We start from the raw sequence: 23,167 nt of genomic DNA, 5'->3' as shown, positions 1-23,167 counted from the left end.
AATTTGTGAATGCTCAATCTCACTCTTTTTCTTTTTCAACCACCAAAGCCCCCTTTGCCGGTTATCGCTTCTCGGCCTTTTGGCTAAGATCAAAGTGTAGTATCTGTTCTTATCAGCTTAATATCTGATACGGGTCCCATCGGGGCCCAAGATATTAAACTTATTTTTGGACGGCGGCGGAGAGGTCGGAGCTTGCTCCACCTCCGCCACGGGTTGGCCTGGTATTGCAGTTCTTCCAGGATCGGCCCACCTCGCTCAATGAATCTAAAATCAAACACCACATATATATATATATATATATATATATATATTCCTGACGTCATAAGAGGGAAAGTCGTCATTGGCTAGTAGATCATTTTGAAGATTCGGACGGATTTGTTTTGTAATTTTTTACCTTAACTGTCGTACGTTACCAACGGTATGTTTTTTTTAAGTCACTTTCGTTACTAACAGGAGACATGATTAGGAGTTCACAGCCGGCCGCTTTTCGACATTCGCATTGGCAACACGTCTTCCCCTTTAAAAAAATTAACCCCTCCCAAACCATGGTAACTCCGTTCTCGAAACGGACACCATATAAGTTATTTACATCGAGTTACCTAGCGAGGATTGCGGTACTATCGCTGTAGAAATAGGGGACTGTTAAAAGCGGGATGGTTTGGAAAAAACGAGTTTTTGTGTTGCTGATGCCGGGGCGCGTACTACGCGGCAACCACGGTCAATTCGTAGTGCCATATCTCATGACACTTCTCTACAGCTGTTCTGGTAAGCGTGCAGGAGGAAACTCCGTATGATCAAGATCTTACTTTTTCTAATTATCGATTAAGCACGGTTCCATGTTGCCACTTATTTAAAAAAAGACCCAGAGAAAACCGAAGATAAATTATCGCCTTGGCGAACTAGTTAGAAACAGCGTAAAAGAAAATATTTAAAAATAAACAAATTTTATTAGAAAGACTCAAATACCCCGTTAATGAAAAAAAAGAGGGTGAGAGGAAGAGATCAGCCACCGGCACGCCGTGTTCCCTGGTGGTCTCCCTCCCTCCCAAGAAATGACCCCACTCGACGCGGCTTACCGTCGTTGATGGGTCGAGAACCAATGTATTCTGCGTGATATTACCGTTGACGGCTGAAAACGCTCGATGGCCGTCGATCTTTTTGTTTGAAATCAAGAAGTTACCTTCTTTGGTCAGACGTGATGGTTATACACGCTGTCATCTCCAACCACGAGCAATCTGCTTAAACATAATTATGAAATTTGTGAATGCTCAATCTCACTCTTTTTCTTTTTCAACCACCAAAGCCCCCTTTGCCGGTTATCGCTTCTCGGCCTTTTGGCTAAGATCAAAGTGTAGTATCTGTTCTTATCAGCTTAATATCTGATACGGGTCCCATCGGGGCCCAAGATATTAAACTTATTTTTGGACGGCGGCGGAGAGGTCGGAGCTTGCTCCACCTCCGCCACGGGTTGGCCTGGTATTGCAGTTCTTCCAGGATCGGCCCACCTCGCTCAATGAATCTAAAATCAAACACCATATATATATATATATATATATATATATATATTCCTGACGTCATAAGAGGGAAAGTCGTCATTGGCTAGTAGATCATTTTGAAGATTCGGACGGATTTGTTTTGTAATTTTTTACCTTAACTGTCGTACGTTACCAACGGTATGTTTTTTTTAAGTCACTTTCGTTACTAACAGGAGACATGATTAGGAGTTCACAGCCGGCCGCTTTTCGACATTCGCATTGGCAACACGTCTTCCCCTTTAAAAAAATTAACCCCTCCCAAACCATGGTAACTCCGTTCTCGAAACGGACACCATATAAGTTATTTACATCGAGTTACCTAGCGAGGATTGCGGTACTATCGCTGTAGAAATAGGGGACTGTTAAAAGCGGGATGGTTTGGAAAAAACGAGTTTTTGTGTTGCTGATGCCGGGGCGCGTACTACGCGGCAACCACGGTCAATTCGTAGTGCCATATCTCATGACACTTCTCTACAGCTGTTCTGGTAAGCGTGCAGGAGGAAACTCCGTATGATCAAGATCTTACTTTTTCTAATTATCGATTAAGCACGGTTCCATGTTGCCACTTATTTAAAAAAAGACCCAGAGAAAACCGAAGATAAATTATCGCCTTGGCGAACTAGTTAGAAACAGCGTAAAAGAAAATATTTAAAAATAAACAAATTTTATTAGAAAGACTCAAATACCCCGTTAATGAAAAAAAAGAGGGTGAGAGGAAGAGATCAGCCACCGGCACGCCGTGTTCCCTGGTGGTCTCCCTCCCTCCCAAGAAATGACCCCACTCGACGCGGCTTACCGTCGTTGATGGGTCGAGAACCAATGTATTCTGCGTGATATTACCGTTGACGGCTGAAAACGCTCGATGGCCGTCGATCTTTTTGTTTGAAATCAAGAAGTTACCTTCTTTGGTCAGACGTGATGGTTATACACGCTGTCATCTCCAACCACGAGCAATCTGCTTAAACATAATTATGAAATTTGTGAATGCTCAATCTCACTCTTTTTCTTTTTCAACCACCAAAGCCCCCTTTGCCGGTTATCGCTTCTCGGCCTTTTGGCTAAGATCAAAGTGTAGTATCTGTTCTTATCAGCTTAATATCTGATACGGGTCCCATCGGGGCCCAAGATATTAAACTTATTTTTGGACGGCGGCGGAGAGGTCGGAGCTTGCTCCACCTCCGCCACGGGTTGGCCTGGTATTGCAGTTCTTCCAGGATCGGCCCACCTCGCTCAATGAATCTAAAATCAAACACCATATATATATATATATATATATATATATATTCCTGACGTCATAAGAGGGAAAGTCGTCATTGGCTAGTAGATCATTTTGAAGATTCGGACGGATTTGTTTTGTAATTTTTTACCTTAACTGTCGTACGTTACCAACGGTATGTTTTTTTTAAGTCACTTTCGTTACTAACAGGAGACATGATTAGGAGTTCACAGCCGGCCGCTTTTCGACATTCGCATTGGCAACACGTCTTCCCCTTTAAAAAAATTAACCCCTCCCAAACCATGGTAACTCCGTTCTCGAAACGGACACCATATAAGTTATTTACATCGAGTTACCTAGCGAGGATTGCGGTACTATCGCTGTAGAAATAGGGGACTGTTAAAAGCGGGATGGTTTGGAAAAAACGAGTTTTTGTGTTGCTGATGCCGGGGCGCGTACTACGCGGCAACCACGGTCAATTCGTAGTGCCATATCTCATGACACTTCTCTACAGCTGTTCTGGTAAGCGTGCAGGAGGAAACTCCGTATGATCAAGATCTTACTTTTTCTAATTATCGATTAAGCACGGTTCCATGTTGCCACTTATTTAAAAAAAGACCCAGAGAAAACCGAAGATAAATTATCGCCTTGGCGAACTAGTTAGAAACAGCGTAAAAGAAAATATTTAAAAATAAACAAATTTTATTAGAAAGACTCAAATACCCCGTTAATGAAAAAAAAGAGGGTGAGAGGAAGAGATCAGCCACCGGCACGCCGTGTTCCCTGGTGGTCTCCCTCCCTCCCAAGAAATGACCCCACTCGACGCGGCTTACCGTCGTTGATGGGTCGAGAACCAATGTATTCTGCGTGATATTACCGTTGACGGCTGAAAACGCTCGATGGCCGTCGATCTTTTTGTTTGAAATCAAGAAGTTACCTTCTTTGGTCAGACGTGATGGTTATACACGCTGTCATCTCCAACCACGAGCAATCTGCTTAAACATAATTATGAAATTTGTGAATGCTCAATCTCACTCTTTTTCTTTTTCAACCACCAAAGCCCCCTTTGCCGGTTATCGCTTCTCGGCCTTTTGGCTAAGATCAAAGTGTAGTATCTGTTCCCAGCTATTTCGCTGAAATCTTGGCCGAAAGGCCGTTAAGCGAGTTTTCCAGCTATACAGCTAGTTCCTGCGATGCTGACTTACCTGCCGGTATCCTGACGTTCCTGTTCCTGTTCCTGCTTCTGAAGCTGCCGCTGCTGTTTCCGGTTCCTCAGCTGTTCCTGATTCCGCTGCTGTTCCTGGTCCTGGTCCTGCTGACACTTACCTGTCGCTGCTGTTCCTGGTCACTACGCCGTATCCTGACTTGGCTGGTTCCTGCCATCACTTTCTGACGCCGTTCCTTCTTGGGACGTACCTTCAACTGACGACCTCTCCACAGCCTTAATGGCTGCAGAGGTAAAAAAACGGACTGCCCGGCTTGAAGTCGACGCCGGATTCCTGGACGTCGCTCGGACCTTCTACGATAAACTTGGACCTCAGTGCTTGGAGACTCTTCAACCTGTGGGTAAAAATTGCTTCTTACTTACCTTTACCACTCTGGCCTTCCTCCAGCAAGCTGTCTCCTATGGGGAGCTGACGATAAATGAGAAACCCTGCTCGATAACCAGCATCGACGACGACGGTGTCTGGTTAACCATCAAGAACCTGCCCTCCTGGATCCAATGGGACGCCATATTAACAACTCTACGACACTACGGAACCATCAAAGCTCACAGATTAGACGAATACCCCGAACTCAAAGGACTTAAAAACGGCGACCGCTCAGTAAAAATCATTATGACAAAAACCATTCCTAATGTCCTCTTTTTTGGCCGTAGCAGGGCATTAGTATACTACGCAGGGGTCGTAAAAAAATGCTTTTTTTGCGACCAAGAAGGCCATAACACCTCGACTTGTGAAGCAAAACGAGCTAAACAAGAAGAGCGGAATCAACCCATGGAGGAAGGTCAGAAAGAGTCTCCAAAGGAAAAACCCGAGCACGTCCAGGAGACAGTCGACAACACTTCAGCTAAGGAGCAATTACCCATAGCAAAAGCGGCAACATCGCAGGGAACACCACCAAGCGACCACCAGGAATCCCAGCCCAAGAATCGCTACGACACCCTGCATGCCACTCCGAAAGAACTGGAGATCTTAAAGAACTACTCACAAAAGGAACTACAAGGATACACGAAATACATCGAGACAACTGACGCTATAACAGACAGGAGGAGGCAGATGTTGTTAACACTCATCAGCAAGGAACAAGAAAAATTTTCGAAACGACGCTTGACCAATTCTCCAGGAAAATCAGCTAAGAAAGGAAAGACCCAGAACGAGGAGAAGAAGTCATTCGCCAGCGCCGCCAAAAGCACACCCGAACAAGATATATATGCAGAATACGTAACATACTGAATTTTGCACATATGTTTCTAATACACTTTTAATATATTTTTAAAATGTATTTTAGTGTATTATTCACATATTTTATTCGTCACCTTTAATTTTAAAATCAAGTTTTTATCTCGATTATATCTTAGTGTTTTGTTTTAAAGTTTTTAACTTTACGTAACTCTCACTGTTTAAACCCTGCAAAAAAGAAAAAATTAATTATATGCTTATACTTACCTTGATCGACTATGAACCTTACTTTTGTTCGCGATAATTTAATTAAGTAAAACGCGAACAAATACAACAAACGTAAACATGTAAAAACTGTAAAATTAACGAAGCTTTTAATAAACAATTAAAAGTATCTGTTCTTATCAGCTTAATATCTGATACGGGTCCCATCGGGGCCCAAGATATTAAACTTATTTTTGGACGGCGGCGGAGAGGTCGGAGCTTGCTCCACCTCCGCCACGGGTTGGCCTGGTATTGCAGTTCTTCCAGGATCGGCCCACCTCGCTCAATGAATCTAAAATCAAACACCATATATATATATATATATATATATATATATATTCCTGACGTCATAAGAGGGAAAGTCGTCATTGGCTAGTAGATCATTTTGAAGATTCGGACGGATTTGTTTTGTAATTTTTTACCTTAACTGTCGTACGTTACCAACGGTATGTTTTTTTTAAGTCACTTTCGTTACTAACAGGAGACATGATTAGGAGTTCACAGCCGGCCGCTTTTCGACATTCGCATTGGCAACACGTCTTCCCCTTTAAAAAAATTAACCCCTCCCAAACCATGGTAACTCCGTTCTCGAAACGGACACCATATAAGTTATTTACATCGAGTTACCTAGCGAGGATTGCGGTACTATCGCTGTAGAAATAGGGGACTGTTAAAAGCGGGATGGTTTGGAAAAAACGAGTTTTTGTGTTGCTGATGCCGGGGCGCGTACTACGCGGCAACCACGGTCAATTCGTAGTGCCATATCTCATGACACTTCTCTACAGCTGTTCTGGTAAGCGTGCAGGAGGAAACTCCGTATGATCAAGATCTTACTTTTTCTAATTATCGATTAAGCACGGTTCCATGTTGCCACTTATTTAAAAAAAGACCCAGAGAAAACCGAAGATAAATTATCGCCTTGGCGAACTAGTTAGAAACAGCGTAAAAGAAAATATTTAAAAATAAACAAATTTTATTAGAAAGACTCAAATACCCCGTTAATGAAAAAAAAGAGGGTGAGAGGAAGAGATCAGCCACCGGCACGCCGTGTTCCCTGGTGGTCTCCCTCCCTCCCAAGAAATGACCCCACTCGACGCGGCTTACCGTCGTTGATGGGTCGAGAACCAATGTATTCTGCGTGATATTACCGTTGACGGCTGAAAACGCTCGATGGCCGTCGATCTTTTTGTTTGAAATCAAGAAGTTACCTTCTTTGGTCAGACGTGATGGTTATACACGCTGTCATCTCCAACCACGAGCAATCTGCTTAAACATAATTATGAAATTTGTGAATGCTCAATCTCACTCTTTTTCTTTTTCAACCACCAAAGCCCCCTTTGCCGGTTATCGCTTCTCGGCCTTTTGGCTAAGATCAAAGTGTAGTATCTGTTCTCGGCCTTTTGGCTAAGATCAAAGTGTAGTATCTGTTCTCAATAGTGCTAAACCGAGATCTTAGTCGGGGGGCGAGGAGTGTTTTACGCCTTAAAGGCGAGTGATCCTGCTCGTTTGGTTTACCACGCTGCCTCGAAATTTGCTGCCGTTCCTGCTTCCAGCCCAGTCCGTGTTCCAGCTGTTGTTCCAGTGTTCCAGTTGCCGTCTGCCTCCATCCAGCGGTTCCTGAGGTCCGGTCTCCGCCTCGGCGGTCGCCACCAACGTTGTCATGGCTCCTGCCCAGTCAACGATGTCCTCCCCACCAGCTGCTGCAATGAAAAAAGCAACAGCTAGGATCAAGTTTGAAGGCGTGACCATCGACGCCCTTGCTACAGCTCTCTTCGAGCTCGTTGGTTCGCATGGAATCACTGTGTTCCAGCCTGTGGGAAAGGACGCAGCACAGGTCACCTTCAAAGACGCTACTTGTTTCCAGAAGGCCATAGAAGCCGGCCTTATGGTCGGAAACAGACAAGTTGATGTAATTGGGATTTCCGATCCGGTATCTTACATCACGTTACGAGATGCTCCGAGCTGGTGGGAACTATCGTTCATCAAAGCTGCTCTTCGCGCATACTGCGAGGTTATCTCCGAGTCCTGGGAAACCTATCAAGAAGGCCCGTTTAAAGATTTGAAGAATGGTACTCGTCGCCTTGAGGTCCGAATGAAGAGCACAATCCCGAACCTGATGACCATAAGCGGTCATCGTATCCAAATTACATACCGTGGAATACAGAGAATGTGTTTTTACTGCCGTAAAGACAGTCATCAGGTTCGGGATTGCCCGAAAAAAAACAAGAAGGCTCGACCAAATCCAGAAACTGTCGCTGACCAGAACCCGTCATATGAAGAACCAGAAACAGTAAGGAATGGAACGCCGATTCCGGTTGGGGATGCCGCAGACGTAAGCACCCACGACGACATAATGGACGAAACAGGACCTTCACGAGACTTCCAGGGCTCAAAAGAGGGTTGGTCGTTGGCAACACCAGAGTCTTCCCCAGGGAAACCTGAATCCCCCGCCAAAGTCACAGGCTACGCAGATGCGGTCAAGTCACCCCAGAGGCAAGTCCAAGACTCGCCGAAATCCGATCCTCCAACACCAGAGGAACCTGAAAGAAAATTGGAAATTTTTGAACGAAATTGGGCATGGGATCACCTACCCAAGAATGAAATTGAGGACTTTTGTCGGCAGGCCAAAGTATTGACCTCAACCAAGCCCCATGTCCTATCCTGGCGGGATGACGCACTGGCAAAGGCACAAGAAGCACTCCAGCGCCGATTCAAACGTCGTCAGAGCCCTCCAATTGAAAAAGACCCTAAGAAGGGGAAGAAATAGGACAGTGGTGCACTTTTGTAAATATACTTCTGATATTTCTATATTTTTTAAATATTTATTGTGTTTTATGTTTTAATTGTCACCGTTAAAACGGGAAAGTTGGAACTATAAAAAATCATTTATTGTGATTAGTTTTTAAAAGTTTAAATTTAAGTTTATTTTTAAATGTTTAAACGTTTACTAAAAAATGTACACTAATGAAATTTTACGTAAAATACTTACCTTGATTTCTGTTAACCCTGAAAAAAGAAAAAAAAAAATTAGTTCTAAAATTATTTTTCCTAAAAGTAATATGAAAAGTTAAAAATACTTACCTTGACGTAAAACACATAAGAACCTGTAAATATATTTAAAAATGTTATGACTCCTTTTATGATATGAAATATTGTTTTGACCAATACAATGTTCGCGATAATTTAATTTTTTTAATAACCGCGGACATTTGTAACCTTGACCAGAATTTTAAATAAACAAATTCAGTATCTGTTCTTATCAGCTTAATATCTGATACGGGTCCCATCGGGGCCCAAGATATTAAACTTATTTTTGGACGGCGGCGGAGAGGTCGGAGCTTGCTCCACCTCCGCCACGGGTTGGCCTGGTATTGCAGTTCTTCCAGGATCGGCCCACCTCGCTCAATGAATCTAAAATCAAACACCATATATATATATATATATATATATATATATATTCCTGACGTCATAAGAGGGAAAGTCGTCATTGGCTAGTAGATCATTTTGAAGATTCGGACGGATTTGTTTTGTAATTTTTTACCTTAACTGTCGTACGTTACCAACGGTATGTTTTTTTTAAGTCACTTTCGTTACTAACAGGAGACATGATTAGGAGTTCACAGCCGGCCGCTTTTCGACATTCGCATTGGCAACACGTCTTCCCCTTTAAAAAAATTAACCCCTCCCAAACCATGGTAACTCCGTTCTCGAAACGGACACCATATAAGTTATTTACATCGAGTTACCTAGCGAGGATTGCGGTACTATCGCTGTAGAAATAGGGGACTGTTAAAAGCGGGATGGTTTGGAAAAAACGAGTTTTTGTGTTGCTGATGCCGGGGCGCGTACTACGCGGCAACCACGGTCAATTCGTAGTGCCATATCTCATGACACTTCTCTACAGCTGTTCTGGTAAGCGTGCAGGAGGAAACTCCGTATGATCAAGATCTTACTTTTTCTAATTATCGATTAAGCACGGTTCCATGTTGCCACTTATTTAAAAAAAGACCCAGAGAAAACCGAAGATAAATTATCGCCTTGGCGAACTAGTTAGAAACAGCGTAAAAGAAAATATTTAAAAATAAACAAATTTTATTAGAAAGACTCAAATACCCCGTTAATGAAAAAAAAGAGGGTGAGAGGAAGAGATCAGCCACCGGCACGCCGTGTTCCCTGGTGGTCTCCCTCCCTCCCAAGAAATGACCCCACTCGACGCGGCTTACCGTCGTTGATGGGTCGAGAACCAATGTATTCTGCGTGATATTACCGTTGACGGCTGAAAACGCTCGATGGCCGTCGATCTTTTTGTTTGAAATCAAGAAGTTACCTTCTTTGGTCAGACGTGATGGTTATACACGCTGTCATCTCCAACCACGAGCAATCTGCTTAAACATAATTATGAAATTTGTGAATGCTCAATCTCACTCTTTTTCTTTTTCAACCACCAAAGCCCCCTTTGCCGGTTATCGCTTCTCGGCCTTTTGGCTAAGATCAAAGTGTAGTATCTGTTCCCAGCTATTTCGCTGAAATCTTGGCCGAAAGGCCGTTAAGCGAGTTTTCCAGCTATACAGCTAGTTCCTGCGATGCTGACTTACCTGCCGGTATCCTGACGTTCCTGTTCCTGTTCCTGCTTCTGAAGCTGCCGCTGCTGTTTCCGGTTCCTCAGCTGTTCCTGATTCCGCTGCTGTTCCTGGTCCTGGTCCTGCTGACACTTACCTGTCGCTGCTGTTCCTGGTCACTACGCCGTATCCTGACTTGGCTGGTTCCTGCCATCACTTTCTGACGCCGTTCCTTCTTGGGACGTACCTTCAACTGACGACCTCTCCACAGCCTTAATGGCTGCAGAGGTAAAAAAACGGACTGCCCGGCTTGAAGTCGACGCCGGATTCCTGGACGTCGCTCGGACCTTCTACGATAAACTTGGACCTCAGTGCTTGGAGACTCTTCAACCTGTGGGTAAAAATTGCTTCTTACTTACCTTTACCACTCTGGCCTTCCTCCAGCAAGCTGTCTCCTATGGGGAGCTGACGATAAATGAGAAACCCTGCTCGATAACCAGCATCGACGACGACGGTGTCTGGTTAACCATCAAGAACCTGCCCTCCTGGATCCAATGGGACGCCATATTAACAACTCTACGACACTACGGAACCATCAAAGCTCACAGATTAGACGAATACCCCGAACTCAAAGGACTTAAAAACGGCGACCGCTCAGTAAAAATCATTATGACAAAAACCATTCCTAATGTCCTCTTTTTTGGCCGTAGCAGGGCATTAGTATACTACGCAGGGGTCGTAAAAAAATGCTTTTTTTGCGACCAAGAAGGCCATAACACCTCGACTTGTGAAGCAAAACGAGCTAAACAAGAAGAGCGGAATCAACCCATGGAGGAAGGTCAGAAAGAGTCTCCAAAGGAAAAACCCGAGCACGTCCAGGAGACAGTCGACAACACTTCAGCTAAGGAGCAATTACCCATAGCAAAAGCGGCAACATCGCAGGGAACACCACCAAGCGACCACCAGGAATCCCAGCCCAAGAATCGCTACGACACCCTGCATGCCACTCCGAAAGAACTGGAGATCTTAAAGAACTACTCACAAAAGGAACTACAAGGATACACGAAATACATCGAGACAACTGACGCTATAACAGACAGGAGGAGGCAGATGTTGTTAACACTCATCAGCAAGGAACAAGAAAAATTTTCGAAACGACGCTTGACCAATTCTCCAGGAAAATCAGCTAAGAAAGGAAAGACCCAGAACGAGGAGAAGAAGTCATTCGCCAGCGCCGCCAAAAGCACACCCGAACAAGATATATATGCAGAATACGTAACATACTGAATTTTGCACATATGTTTCTAATACACTTTTAATATATTTTTAAAATGTATTTTAGTGTATTATTCACATATTTTATTCGTCACCTTTAATTTTAAAATCAAGTTTTTATCTCGATTATATCTTAGTGTTTTGTTTTAAAGTTTTTAACTTTACGTAACTCTCACTGTTTAAACCCTGCAAAAAAGAAAAAATTAATTATATGCTTATACTTACCTTGATCGACTATGAACCTTACTTTTGTTCGCGATAATTTAATTAAGTAAAACGCGAACCAATACAACAAACGTAAACATGTAAAAACTGTAAAATTAACGAAGCTTTTAATAAACAATTAAAAGTATCTGTTCTTATCAGCTTAATATCTGATACGGGTCCCATCGGGGCCCAAGATATTAAACTTATTTTTGGACGGCGGCGGAGAGGTCGGAGCTTGCTCCACCTCCGCCACGGGTTGGCCTGGTATTGCAGTTCTTCCAGGATCGGCCCACCTCGCTCAATGAATCTAAAATCAAACACCATATATATATATATATATATATATATATATATTCCTGACGTCATAAGAGGGAAAGTCGTCATTGGCTAGTAGATCATTTTGAAGATTCGGACGGATTTGTTTTGTAATTTTTTACCTTAACTGTCGTACGTTACCAACGGTATGTTTTTTTTAAGTCACTTTCGTTACTAACAGGAGACATGATTAGGAGTTCACAGCCGGCCGCTTTTCGACATTCGCATTGGCAACACGTCTTCCCCTTTAAAAAAATTAACCCCTCCCAAACCATGGTAACTCCGTTCTCGAAACGGACACCATATAAGTTATTTACATCGAGTTACCTAGCGAGGATTGCGGTACTATCGCTGTAGAAATAGGGGACTGTTAAAAGCGGGATGGTTTGGAAAAAACGAGTTTTTGTGTTGCTGATGCCGGGGCGCGTACTACGCGGCAACCACGGTCAATTCGTAGTGCCATATCTCATGACACTTCTCTACAGCTGTTCTGGTAAGCGTGCAGGAGGAAACTCCGTATGATCAAGATCTTACTTTTTCTAATTATCGATTAAGCACGGTTCCATGTTGCCACTTATTTAAAAAAAGACCCAGAGAAAACCGAAGATAAATTATCGCCTTGGCGAACTAGTTAGAAACAGCGTAAAAGAAAATATTTAAAAATAAACAAATTTTATTAGAAAGACTCAAATACCCCGTTAATGAAAAAAAAGAGGGTGAGAGGAAGAGATCAGCCACCGGCACGCCGTGTTCCCTGGTGGTCTCCCTCCCTCCCAAGAAATGACCCCACTCGACGCGGCTTACCGTCGTTGATGGGTCGAGAACCAATGTATTCTGCGTGATATTACCGTTGACGGCTGAAAACGCTCGATGGCCGTCGATCTTTTTGTTTGAAATCAAGAAGTTACCTTCTTTGGTCAGACGTGATGGTTATACACGCTGTCATCTCCAACCACGAGCAATCTGCTTAAACATAATTATGAAATTTGTGAATGCTCAATCTCACTCTTTTTCTTTTTCAACCACCAAAGCCCCCTTTGCCGGTTATCGCTTCTCGGCCTTTTGGCTAAGATCAAAGTGTAGTATCTGTTCTTATCAGCTTAATATCTGATACGGGTCCCATCGGGGCCCAAGATATTAAACTTATTTTTGGACGGCGGCGGAGAGGTCGGAGCTTGCTCCACCTCCGCCACGGGTTGGCCTGGTATTGCAGTTCTTCCAGGATCGGCCCACCTCGCTCAATGAATCTAAAATCAAACACCATATATATATATATATATATATATATATATATATTCCTGACGTCATAAGAGGGAAAGTCGTCATTGGCTAGTAGATCATTTTGAAGATTCGGACGGATTTGTTTTGTAATTTTTTACCTTAACTGTCGTACGTTACCAACGGTATGTTTTTTTTAAGTCACTTTCGTTACTAACAGGAGACATGATTAGGAGTTCACAGCCGGCCGCTTTTCGACATTCGCATTGGCAACACGTCTTCCCCTTTAAAAAAATTAACCCCTCCCAAACCATGGTAACTCCGTTCTCGAAACGGACACCATATAAGTTATTTACATCGAGTTACCTAGCGAGGATTGCGGTACTATCGCTGTAGAAATAGGGGACTGTTAAAAGCGGGATGGTTTGGAAAAAACGAGTTTTTGTGTTGCTGATGCCGGGGCGCGTACTACGCGGCAACCACGGTCAATTCGTAGTGCCATATCTCATGACACTTCTCTACAGCTGTTCTGGTAAGCGTGCAGGAGGAAACTCCGTATGATCAAGATCTTACTTTTTCTAATTATCGATTAAGCACGGTTCCATGTTGCCACTTATTTAAAAAAAGACCCAGAGAAAACCGAAGATAAATTATCGCCTTGGCGAACTAGTTAGAAACAGCGTAAAAGAAAATATTTAAAAATAAACAAATTTTATTAGAAAGACTCAAATACCCCGTTAATGAAAAAAAAGAGGGTGAGAGGAAGAGATCAGCCACCGGCACGCCGTGTTCCCTGGTGGTCTCCCTCCCTCCCAAGAAATGACCCCACTCGACGCGGCTTACCGTCGTTGATGGGTCGAGAACCAATGTATTCTGCGTGATATTACCGTTGACGGCTGAAAACGCTCGATGGCCGTCGATCTTTTTGTTTGAAATCAAGAAGTTACCTTCTTTGGTCAGACGTGATGGTTATACACGCTGTCATCTCCAACCACGAGCAATCTGCTTAAACATAATTATGAAATTTGTGAATGCTCAATCTCACTCTTTTTCTTTTTCAACCACCAAAGCCCCCTTTGCCGGTTATCGCTTCTCGGCCTTTTGGCTAAGATCAAAGTGTAGTATCTGTTCTTATCAGCTTAATATCTGATACGGGTCCCATCGGGGCCCAAGATATTAAACTTATTTTTGGACGGCGGCGGAGAGGTCGGAGCTTGCTCCACCTCCGCCACGGGTTGGCCTGGTATTGCAGTTCTTCCAGGATCGGCCCACCTCGCTCAATGAATCTAAAATCAAACACCATATATATATATATATATATATATATATATTCCTGACGTCATAAGAGGGAAAGTCGTCATTGGCTAGTAGATCATTTTGAAGATTCGGACGGATTTGTTTTGTAATTTTTTACCTTAACTGTCGTACGTTACCAACGGTATGTTTTTTTTAAGTCACTTTCGTTACTAACAGGAGACATGATTAGGAGTTCACAGCCGGCCGCTTTTCGACATTCGCATTGGCAACACGTCTTCCCCTTTAAAAAAATTAACCCCTCCCAAACCATGGTAACTCCGTTCTCGAAACGGACACCATATAAGTTATTTACATCGAGTTACCTAGCGAGGATTGCGGTACTATCGCTGTAGAAATAGGGGACTGTTAAAAGCGGGATGGTTTGGAAAAAACGAGTTTTTGTGTTGCTGATGCCGGGGCGCGTACTACGCGGCAACCACGGTCAATTCGTAGTGCCATATCTCATGACACTTCTCTACAGCTGTTCTGGTAAGCGTGCAGGAGGAAACTCCGTATGATCAAGATCTTACTTTTTCTAATTATCGATTAAGCACGGTTCCATGTTGCCACTTATTTAAAAAAAGACCCAGAGAAAACCGAAGATAAATTATCGCCTTGGCGAACTAGTTAGAAACAGCGTAAAAGAAAATATTTAAAAATAAACAAATTTTATTAGAAAGACTCAAATACCCCGTTAATGAAAAAAAAGAGGGTGAGAGGAAGAGATCAGCCACCGGCACGCCGTGTTCCCTGGTGGTCTCCCTCCCTCCCAAGAAATGACCCCACTCGACGCGGCTTACCGTCGTTGATGGGTCGAGAACCAATGTATTCTGCGTGATATTACCGTTGACGGCTGAAAACGCTCGATGGCCGTCGATCTTTTTGTTTGAAATCAAGAAGTTACCTTCTTTGGTCAGACGTGATGGTTATACACGCTGTCATCTCCAACCACGAGCAATCTGCTTAAACATAATTATGAAATTTGTGAATGCTCAATCTCACTCTTTTTCTTTTTCAACCACCAAAGCCCCCTTTGCCGGTTATCGCTTCTCGGCCTTTTGGCTAAGATCAAAGTGTAGTATCTGTTCTTATCAGCTTAATATCTGATACGGGTCCCATCGGGGCCCAAGATATTAAACTTATTTTTGGACGGCGGCGGAGAGGTCGGAGCTTGCTCCACCTCCGCCACGGGTTGGCCTGGTATTGCAGTTCTTCCAGGATCGGCCCACCTCGCTCAATGAATCTAAAATCAAACACCATATATATATATATATATATATATATATATATTCCTGACGTCATAAGAGGGAAAGTCGTCATTGGCTAGTAGATCATTTTGAAGATTCGGACGGATTTGTTTTGTAATTTTTTACCTTAACTGTCGTACGTTACCAACGGTATGTTTTTTTTAAGTCACTTTCGTTACTAACAGGAGACATGATTAGGAGTTCACAGCCGGCCGCTTTTCGACATTCGCATTGGCAACACGTCTTCCCCTTTAAAAAAATTAACCCCTCCCAAACCATGGTAACTCCGTTCTCGAAACGGACACCATATAAGTTATTTACATCGAGTTACCTAGCGAGGATTGCGGTACTATCGCTGTAGAAATAGGGGACTGTTAAAAGCGGGATGGTTTGGAAAAAACGAGTTTTTGTGTTGCTGATGCCGGGGCGCGTACTACGCGGCAACCACGGTCAATTCGTAGTGCCATATCTCATGACACTTCTCTACAGCTGTTCTGGTAAGCGTGCAGGAGGAAACTCCGTATGATCAAGATCTTACTTTTTCTAATTATCGATTAAGCACGGTTCCATGTTGCCACTTATTTAAAAAAAGACCCAGAGAAAACCGAAGATAAATTATCGCCTTGGCGAACTAGTTAGAAACAGCGTAAAAGAAAATATTTAAAAATAAACAAATTTTATTAGAAAGACTCAAATACCCCGTTAATGAAAAAAAAGAGGGTGAGAGGAAGAGATCAGCCACCGGCACGCCGTGTTCCCTGGTGGTCTCCCTCCCTCCCAAGAAATGACCCCACTCGACGCGGCTTACCGTCGTTGATGGGTCGAGAACCAATGTATTCTGCGTGATATTACCGTTGACGGCTGAAAACGCTCGATGGCCGTCGATCTTTTTGTTTGAAATCAAGAAGTTACCTTCTTTGGTCAGACGTGATGGTTATACACGCTGTCATCTCCAACCACGAGCAATCTGCTTAAACATAATTATGAAATTTGTGAATGCTCAATCTCACTCTTTTTCTTTTTCAACCACCAAAGCCCCCTTTGCCGGTTATCGCTTCTCGGCCTTTTGGCTAAGATCAAAGTGTAGTATCTGTTCTTATCAGCTTAATATCTGATACGGGTCCCATCGGGGCCCAAGATATTAAACTTATTTTTGGACGGCGGCGGAGAGGTCGGAGCTTGCTCCACCTCCGCCACGGGTTGGCCTGGTATTGCAGTTCTTCCAGGATCGGCCCACCTCGCTCAATGAATCTAAAATCAAACACCATATATATATATATATATATATATATATATATATTCCTGACGTCATAAGAGGGAAAGTCGTCATTGGCTAGTAGATCATTTTGAAGATTCGGACGGATTTGTTTTGTAATTTTTTACCTTAACTGTCGTACGTTACCAACGGTATGTTTTTTTTAAGTCACTTTCGTTACTAACAGGAGACATGATTAGGAGTTCACAGCCGGCCGCTTTTCGACATTCGCATTGGCAACACGTCTTCCCCTTTAAAAAAATTAACCCCTCCCAAACCATGGTAACTCCGTTCTCGAAACGGACACCATATAAGTTATTTACATCGAGTTACCTAGCGAGGATTGCGGTACTATCGCTGTAGAAATAGGGGACTGTTAAAAGCGGGATGGTTTGGAAAAAACGAGTTTTTGTGTTGCTGATGCCGGGGCGCGTACTACGCGGCAACCACGGTCAATTCGTAGTGCCATATCTCATGACACTTCTCTACAGCTGTTCTGGTAAGCGTGCAGGAGGAAACTCCGTATGATCAAGATCTTACTTTTTCTAATTATCGATTAAGCACGGTTCCATGTTGCCACTTATTTAAAAAAAGACCCAGAGAAAACCGAAGATAAATTATCGCCTTGGCGAACTAGTTAGAAACAGCGTAAAAGAAAATATTTAAAAATAAACAAATTTTATTAGAAAGACTCAAATACCCCGTTAATGAAAAAAAAGAGGGTGAGAGGAAGAGATCAGCCACCGGCACGCCGTGTTCCCTGGTGGTCTCCCTCCCTCCCAAGAAATGACCCCACTCGACGCGGCTTACCGTCGTTGATGGGTCGAGAACCAATGTATTCTGCGTGATATTACCGTTGACGGCTGAAAACGCTCGATGGCCGTCGATCTTTTTGTTTGAAATCAAGAAGTTACCTTCTTTGGTCAGACGTGATGGTTATACACGCTGTCATCTCCAACCACGAGCAATCTGCTTAAACATAATTATGAAATTTGTGAATGCTCAATCTCACTCTTTTTCTTTTTCAACCACCAAAGCCCCCTTTGCCGGTTATCGCTTCTCGGCCTTTTGGCTAAGATCAAAGTGTAGTATCTGTTCTTATCAGCTTAATATCTGATACGGGTCCCATCGGGGCCCAAGATATTAAACTTATTTTTGGACGGCGGCGGAGAGGTCGGAGCTTGCTCCACCTCCGCCACGGGTTGGCCTGGTATTGCAGTTCTTCCAGGATCGGCCCACCTCGCTCAATGAATCTAAAATCAAACACCATATATATATATATATATATATATATATATATATATTCCTGACGTCATAAGAGGGAAAGTCGTCATTGGCTAGTAGATCATTTTGAAGATTCGGACGGATTTGTTTTGTAATTTTTTACCTTAACTGTCGTACGTTACCAACGGTATGTTTTTTTTAAGTCACTTTCGTTACTAACAGGAGACATGATTAGGAGTTCACAGCCGGCCGCTTTTCGACATTCGCATTGGCAACACGTCTTCCCCTTTAAAAAAATTAACCCCTCCCAAACCATGGTAACTCCGTTCTCGAAACGGACACCATATAAGTTATTTACATCGAGTTACCTAGCGAGGATTGCGGTACTATCGCTGTAGAAATAGGGGACTGTTAAAAGCGGGATGGTTTGGAAAAAACGAGTTTTTGTGTTGCTGATGCCGGGGCGCGTACTACGCGGCAACCACGGTCAATTCGTAGTGCCATATCTCATGACACTTCTCTACAGCTGTTCTGGTAAGCGTGCAGGAGGAAACTCCGTATGATCAAGATCTTACTTTTTCTAATTATCGATTAAGCACGGTTCCATGTTGCCACTTATTTAAAAAAAGACCCAGAGAAAACCGAAGATAAATTATCGCCTTGGCGAACTAGTTAGAAACAGCGTAAAAGAAAATATTTAAAAATAAACAAATTTTATTAGAAAGACTCAAATACCCCGTTAATGAAAAAAAAGAGGGTGAGAGGAAGAGATCAGCCACCGGCACGCCGTGTTCCCTGGTGGTCTCCCTCCCTCCCAAGAAATGACCCCACTCGACGCGGCTTACCGTCGTTGATGGGTCGAGAACCAATGTATTCTGCGTGATATTACCGTTGACGGCTGAAAACGCTCGATGGCCGTCGATCTTTTTGTTTGAAATCAAGAAGTTACCTTCTTTGGTCAGACGTGATGGTTATACACGCTGTCATCTCCAACCACGAGCAATCTGCTTAAACATAATTATGAAATTTGTGAATGCTCAATCTCACTCTTTTTCTTTTTCAACCACCAAAGCCCCCTTTGCCGGTTATCGCTTCTCGGCCTTTTGGCTAAGATCAAAGTGTAGTATCTGTTCTTATCAGCTTAATATCTGATACGGGTCCCATCGGGGCCCAAGATATTAAACTTATTTTTGGACGGCGGCGGAGAGGTCGGAGCTTGCTCCACCTCCGCCACGGGTTGGCCTGGTATTGCAGTTCTTCCAGGATCGGCCCACCTCGCTCAATGAATCTAAAATCAAACACCATATATATATATATATATATATATATATATATTCCTGACGTCATAAGAGGGAAAGTCGTCATTGGCTAGTAGATCATTTTGAAGATTCGGACGGATTTGTTTTGTAATTTTTTACCTTAACTGTCGTACGTTACCAACGGTATGTTTTTTTTAAGTCACTTTCGTTACTAACAGGAGACATGATTAGGAGTTCACAGCCGGCCGCTTTTCGACATTCGCATTGGCAACACGTCTTCCCCTTTAAAAAAATTAACCCCTCCCAAACCATGGTAACTCCGTTCTCGAAACGGACACCATATAAGTTATTTACATCGAGTTACCTAGCGAGGATTGCGGTACTATCGCTGTAGAAATAGGGGACTGTTAAAAGCGGGATGGTTTGGAAAAAACGAGTTTTTGTGTTGCTGATGCCGGGGCGCGTACTACGCGGCAACCACGGTCAATTCGTAGTGCCATATCTCATGACACTTCTCTACAGCTGTTCTGGTAAGCGTGCAGGAGGAAACTCCGTATGATCAAGATCTTACTTTTTCTAATTATCGATTAAGCACGGTTCCATGTTGCCACTTATTTAAAAAAAGACCCAGAGAAAACCGAAGATAAATTATCGCCTTGGCGAACTAGTTAGAAACAGCGTAAAAGAAAATATTTAAAAATAAACAAATTTTATTAGAAAGACTCAAATACCCCGTTAATGAAAAAAAAGAGGGTGAGAGGAAGAGATCAGCCACCGGCACGCCGTGTTCCCTGGTGGTCTCCCTCCCTCCCAAGAAATGACCCCACTCGACGCGGCTTACCGTCGTTGATGGGTCGAGAACCAATGTATTCTGCGTGATATTACCGTTGACGGCTGAAAACGCTCGATGGCCGTCGATCTTTTTGTTTGAAATCAAGAAGTTACCTTCTTTGGTCAGACGTGATGGTTATACACGCTGTCATCTCCAACCACGAGCAATCTGCTTAAACATAATTATGAAATTTGTGAATGCTCAATCTCACTCTTTTTCTTTTTCAACCACCAAAGCCCCCTTTGCCGGTTATCGCTTCTCGGCCTTTTGGCTAAGATCAAAGTGTAGTATCTGTTCTTATCAGCTTAATATCTGATACGGGTCCCATCGGGGCCCAAGATATTAAACTTATTTTTGGACGGCGGCGGAGAGGTCGGAGCTTGCTCCACCTCCGCCACGGGTTGGCCTGGTATTGCAGTTCTTCCAGGATCGGCCCACCTCGCTCAATGAATCTAAAATCAAACACCATATATATATATATATATATATATATATATATATTCCTGACGTCATAAGAGGGAAAGTCGTCATTGGCTAGTAGATCATTTTGAAGATTCGGACGGATTTGTTTTGTAATTTTTTACCTTAACTGTCGTACGTTACCAACGGTATGTTTTTTTTAAGTCACTTTCGTTACTAACAGGAGACATGATTAGGAGTTCACAGCCAGCCGCTTTTCGACATTCGCATTGGCAACACGTCTTCCCCTTTAAAAAAATTAACCCCTCCCAAACCATGGTAACTCCGTTCTCGAAACGGACACCATATAAGTTATTTACATCGAGTTACCTAGCGAGGATTGCGGTACTATCGCTGTAGAAATAGGGGACTGTTAAAAGCGGGATGGTTTGGAAAAAACGAGTTTTTGTGTTGCTGATGCCGGGGCGCGTACTACGCGGCAACCACGGTCAATTCGTAGTGCCATATCTCATGACACTTCTCTACAGCTGTTCTGGTAAGCGTGCAGGAGGAAACTCCGTATGATCAAGATCTTACTTTTTCTAATTATCGATTAAGCACGGTTCCATGTTGCCACTTATTTAAAAAAAGACCCAGAGAAAACCGAAGATAAATTATCGCCTTGGCGAACTAGTTAGAAACAGCGTAAAAGAAAATATTTAAAAATAAACAAATTTTATTAGAAAGACTCAAATACCCCGTTAATGAAAAAAAAGAGGGTGAGAGGAAGAGATCAGCCACCGGCACGCCGTGTTCCCTGGTGGTCTCCCTCCCTCCCAAGAAATGACCCCACTCGACGCGGCTTACCGTCGTTGATGGGTCGAGAACCAATGTATTCTGCGTGATATTACCGTTGACGGCTGAAAACGCTCGATGGCCGTCGATCTTTTTGTTTGAAATCAAGAAGTTACCTTCTTTGGTCAGACGTGATGGTTATACACGCTGTCATCTCCAACCACGAGCAATCTGCTTAAACATAATTATGAAATTTGTGAATGCTCAATCTCACTCTTTTTCTTTTTCAACCACCAAAGCCCCCTTTGCCGGTTATCGCTTCTCGGCCTTTTGGCTAAGATCAAAGTGTAGTATCTGTTTGCTCCTTTCTTCGAAGCCAAAGGCTGGGAACCGTATTTCCTATAAAAGGGAAAAGTTATACGTACCTGCCCGCTCGCCTGCCACGCTGCTCCACCAGACGTCGCCACGCCAGTTCCTGATCATGATCCTGTTCCAGTACCGGTTCCAGTTCCTCAGTTGCCGTTTGCCTCCAACCAGCGGTTCCTGAGTTCCGGTCTCCGCTTCGGCGGTCGCCACCAACGTCGCCATGCCTGCCGTGCAGTCCTTGCCAGCAGCATCGCAGTCCTCCTCTGTGTCCTCAAAGAAGGCCACAGCGAGAATCAAGTTTGACGGGGTCAATGTTGAAGATTTGGCTGTAGCCCTTTTCGAATGCATTGGCCCCCAGAGCATCACAGTCTTCCAGATGCTTGGAAAAGCAGAGGTGCAAATTACCTTCAAGGACATTGTCTGCTACCAGAAGGCTATTGACGCCGGTATTATCGTTGGGGAGAAGCACTTGAATATTATTGGAGTTGCGGATCCTGTTTCTCAAATCACTGTAAAAGATGCACCTAGCTGGTGGGAATTAAGCTTCCTGAAGACCGTCCTAAAGAACTACTGCGAAGTATTGTCTGAAACGTGGGAAACGTACCAGAAAGGCCCACTTAAGGACGTGCGTACCGGCAATCGTCGTCTAGAAGTTAAGATCAAAAGCCCAATCCCGAACCTGATGACTATCAGTGGCCATCGTATCCAGATAGTGTACCAAGGCGTCCAGCGCATGTGCTTCTATTGTCGCAAGGACAGTCATCAGGTTCGGGATTGCCCGAAGAAGAAAAATAAGGCGAAAAAGACCCCAGAGAGCACCGACACTCAAGACCAGATTCCGGCACCGAAAGAGCACGAGAACTCAAGGAGCTTGACCTCACCACCACCACTAGCAGGGGCCGAGGCTAGCGGTGGGGAAAACCTTGCTGAGATGGAAGAGGCGGTAGTGGAAACCAACCAACTCAAAGAGGGGGACGACGGCTGGTACTTGTCATCACCAGAAGCGTCCCCTGGAACATCAGGAAAAAACCCCAAAGGTTACGCCGACGCCCTGAAATCACCAGGTCACCAAGCTCCATCTGTGCCGGAAGCTGGTCCAGAATCAACCAAGGAGGTTGAGATTTACGAACGGGATTGGAATTGGGCGGTATTGCCGAGACATGAAATTGAAGATTTCTGTCGCCGTGCCAAAGCTTTAACGCACTCGGAAAAGCGAATCACGGACTGGAGGGATCAGACTTTAGCGAAGGCGGAGAGAGCACTTGAGAATCGCTTCAAACGACGTCATAGCCCTCTTCATGAAAAAGATTCAAAAAAAGGGAAAAATTAGGACCCTGGTTCGGTTCGAATTGTAAATATGTTTTTAAAATATTTTTTATTGACACTTTTAAGTCTACCTTCGGTTTTATCAAAATAACTTTTTGTAGTTATATTTAGGGAAATTTATTTACCTGTTATATACTTACCATGAAATAACGCTGTTAAATTAGATAAAATCAATTA

The 23,167-nt window shown here is 43.5% G+C and overlaps 11 non-coding genes and 6 pseudogenes across 11 annotated transcripts; all 17 read left to right on the top strand.

Moving 5' to 3' along the window:
* Positions 1 to 63: 63 nt before the first annotated feature.
* On the top strand, positions 64 to 255 carry LOC149931334 (U2 spliceosomal RNA). The gene has a single exon (XR_016476233.1). It is a non-coding gene; the product is annotated as a U2 spliceosomal RNA (small nuclear RNA).
* Positions 256 to 1,318: 1,063 nt separating this feature from the next.
* Positions 1,319 to 1,510, top strand: LOC149931333 (U2 spliceosomal RNA). The gene has a single exon (XR_016476232.1). It is a non-coding gene; the product is annotated as a U2 spliceosomal RNA (small nuclear RNA).
* Positions 1,511 to 2,573: 1,063 nt separating this feature from the next.
* LOC149931332 (U2 spliceosomal RNA) lies at positions 2,574 to 2,765 on the top strand. The gene has a single exon (XR_016476231.1). It is a non-coding gene; the product is annotated as a U2 spliceosomal RNA (small nuclear RNA).
* A 1,061-nt stretch (positions 2,766 to 3,826) lies between these two features.
* On the top strand, positions 3,827 to 3,929 carry LOC149931331 (U2 spliceosomal RNA; annotated as a pseudogene).
* A 1,591-nt stretch (positions 3,930 to 5,520) lies between these two features.
* Positions 5,521 to 5,700, top strand: LOC149931330 (U2 spliceosomal RNA; annotated as a pseudogene).
* Positions 5,701 to 6,763: 1,063 nt separating this feature from the next.
* LOC149931329 (U2 spliceosomal RNA) lies at positions 6,764 to 6,946 on the top strand. The gene has a single exon (XR_016476579.1). It is a non-coding gene; the product is annotated as a U2 spliceosomal RNA (small nuclear RNA).
* Positions 6,947 to 8,640: 1,694 nt separating this feature from the next.
* On the top strand, positions 8,641 to 8,819 carry LOC149931328 (U2 spliceosomal RNA; annotated as a pseudogene).
* A 1,063-nt stretch (positions 8,820 to 9,882) lies between these two features.
* Positions 9,883 to 9,985, top strand: LOC149931327 (U2 spliceosomal RNA; annotated as a pseudogene).
* Positions 9,986 to 11,576: 1,591 nt separating this feature from the next.
* LOC149931326 (U2 spliceosomal RNA) lies at positions 11,577 to 11,756 on the top strand (annotated as a pseudogene).
* A 1,063-nt stretch (positions 11,757 to 12,819) lies between these two features.
* On the top strand, positions 12,820 to 13,011 carry LOC149931325 (U2 spliceosomal RNA). The gene has a single exon (XR_016476230.1). It is a non-coding gene; the product is annotated as a U2 spliceosomal RNA (small nuclear RNA).
* A 1,065-nt stretch (positions 13,012 to 14,076) lies between these two features.
* On the top strand, positions 14,077 to 14,268 carry LOC149931324 (U2 spliceosomal RNA). Its single transcript, XR_016476229.1, has one exon. It is a non-coding gene; the product is annotated as a U2 spliceosomal RNA (small nuclear RNA).
* A 1,061-nt stretch (positions 14,269 to 15,329) lies between these two features.
* LOC149931323 (U2 spliceosomal RNA) lies at positions 15,330 to 15,521 on the top strand. Its single transcript, XR_016476228.1, has one exon. It is a non-coding gene; the product is annotated as a U2 spliceosomal RNA (small nuclear RNA).
* Positions 15,522 to 16,584: 1,063 nt separating this feature from the next.
* On the top strand, positions 16,585 to 16,776 carry LOC149931322 (U2 spliceosomal RNA). The gene has a single exon (XR_016476227.1). It is a non-coding gene; the product is annotated as a U2 spliceosomal RNA (small nuclear RNA).
* A 1,065-nt stretch (positions 16,777 to 17,841) lies between these two features.
* LOC149931321 (U2 spliceosomal RNA) lies at positions 17,842 to 18,033 on the top strand. Its single transcript, XR_016476226.1, has one exon. It is a non-coding gene; the product is annotated as a U2 spliceosomal RNA (small nuclear RNA).
* A 1,067-nt stretch (positions 18,034 to 19,100) lies between these two features.
* Positions 19,101 to 19,292, top strand: LOC149931320 (U2 spliceosomal RNA). Its single transcript, XR_016476224.1, has one exon. It is a non-coding gene; the product is annotated as a U2 spliceosomal RNA (small nuclear RNA).
* Positions 19,293 to 20,355: 1,063 nt separating this feature from the next.
* LOC149931319 (U2 spliceosomal RNA) lies at positions 20,356 to 20,547 on the top strand. Its single transcript, XR_016476223.1, has one exon. It is a non-coding gene; the product is annotated as a U2 spliceosomal RNA (small nuclear RNA).
* A 1,065-nt stretch (positions 20,548 to 21,612) lies between these two features.
* On the top strand, positions 21,613 to 21,728 carry LOC149931318 (U2 spliceosomal RNA; annotated as a pseudogene).
* The last annotated feature ends 1,439 nt before the right edge of the window (positions 21,729 to 23,167 follow it).

This window comes from Leiobunum rupestre, chromosome 9 (assembly GCF_980474605.1).
Source record: "Leiobunum rupestre chromosome 9, qqLeiRupe1.1.hap1, whole genome shotgun sequence".
Taxonomy (NCBI): Eukaryota; Metazoa; Arthropoda; class Arachnida; order Opiliones; family Sclerosomatidae; genus Leiobunum; species Leiobunum rupestre.
The sequence above is the reverse complement of the archived record's forward strand: the minus strand, read 5'-3'. Positions and strand labels throughout refer to the sequence as shown.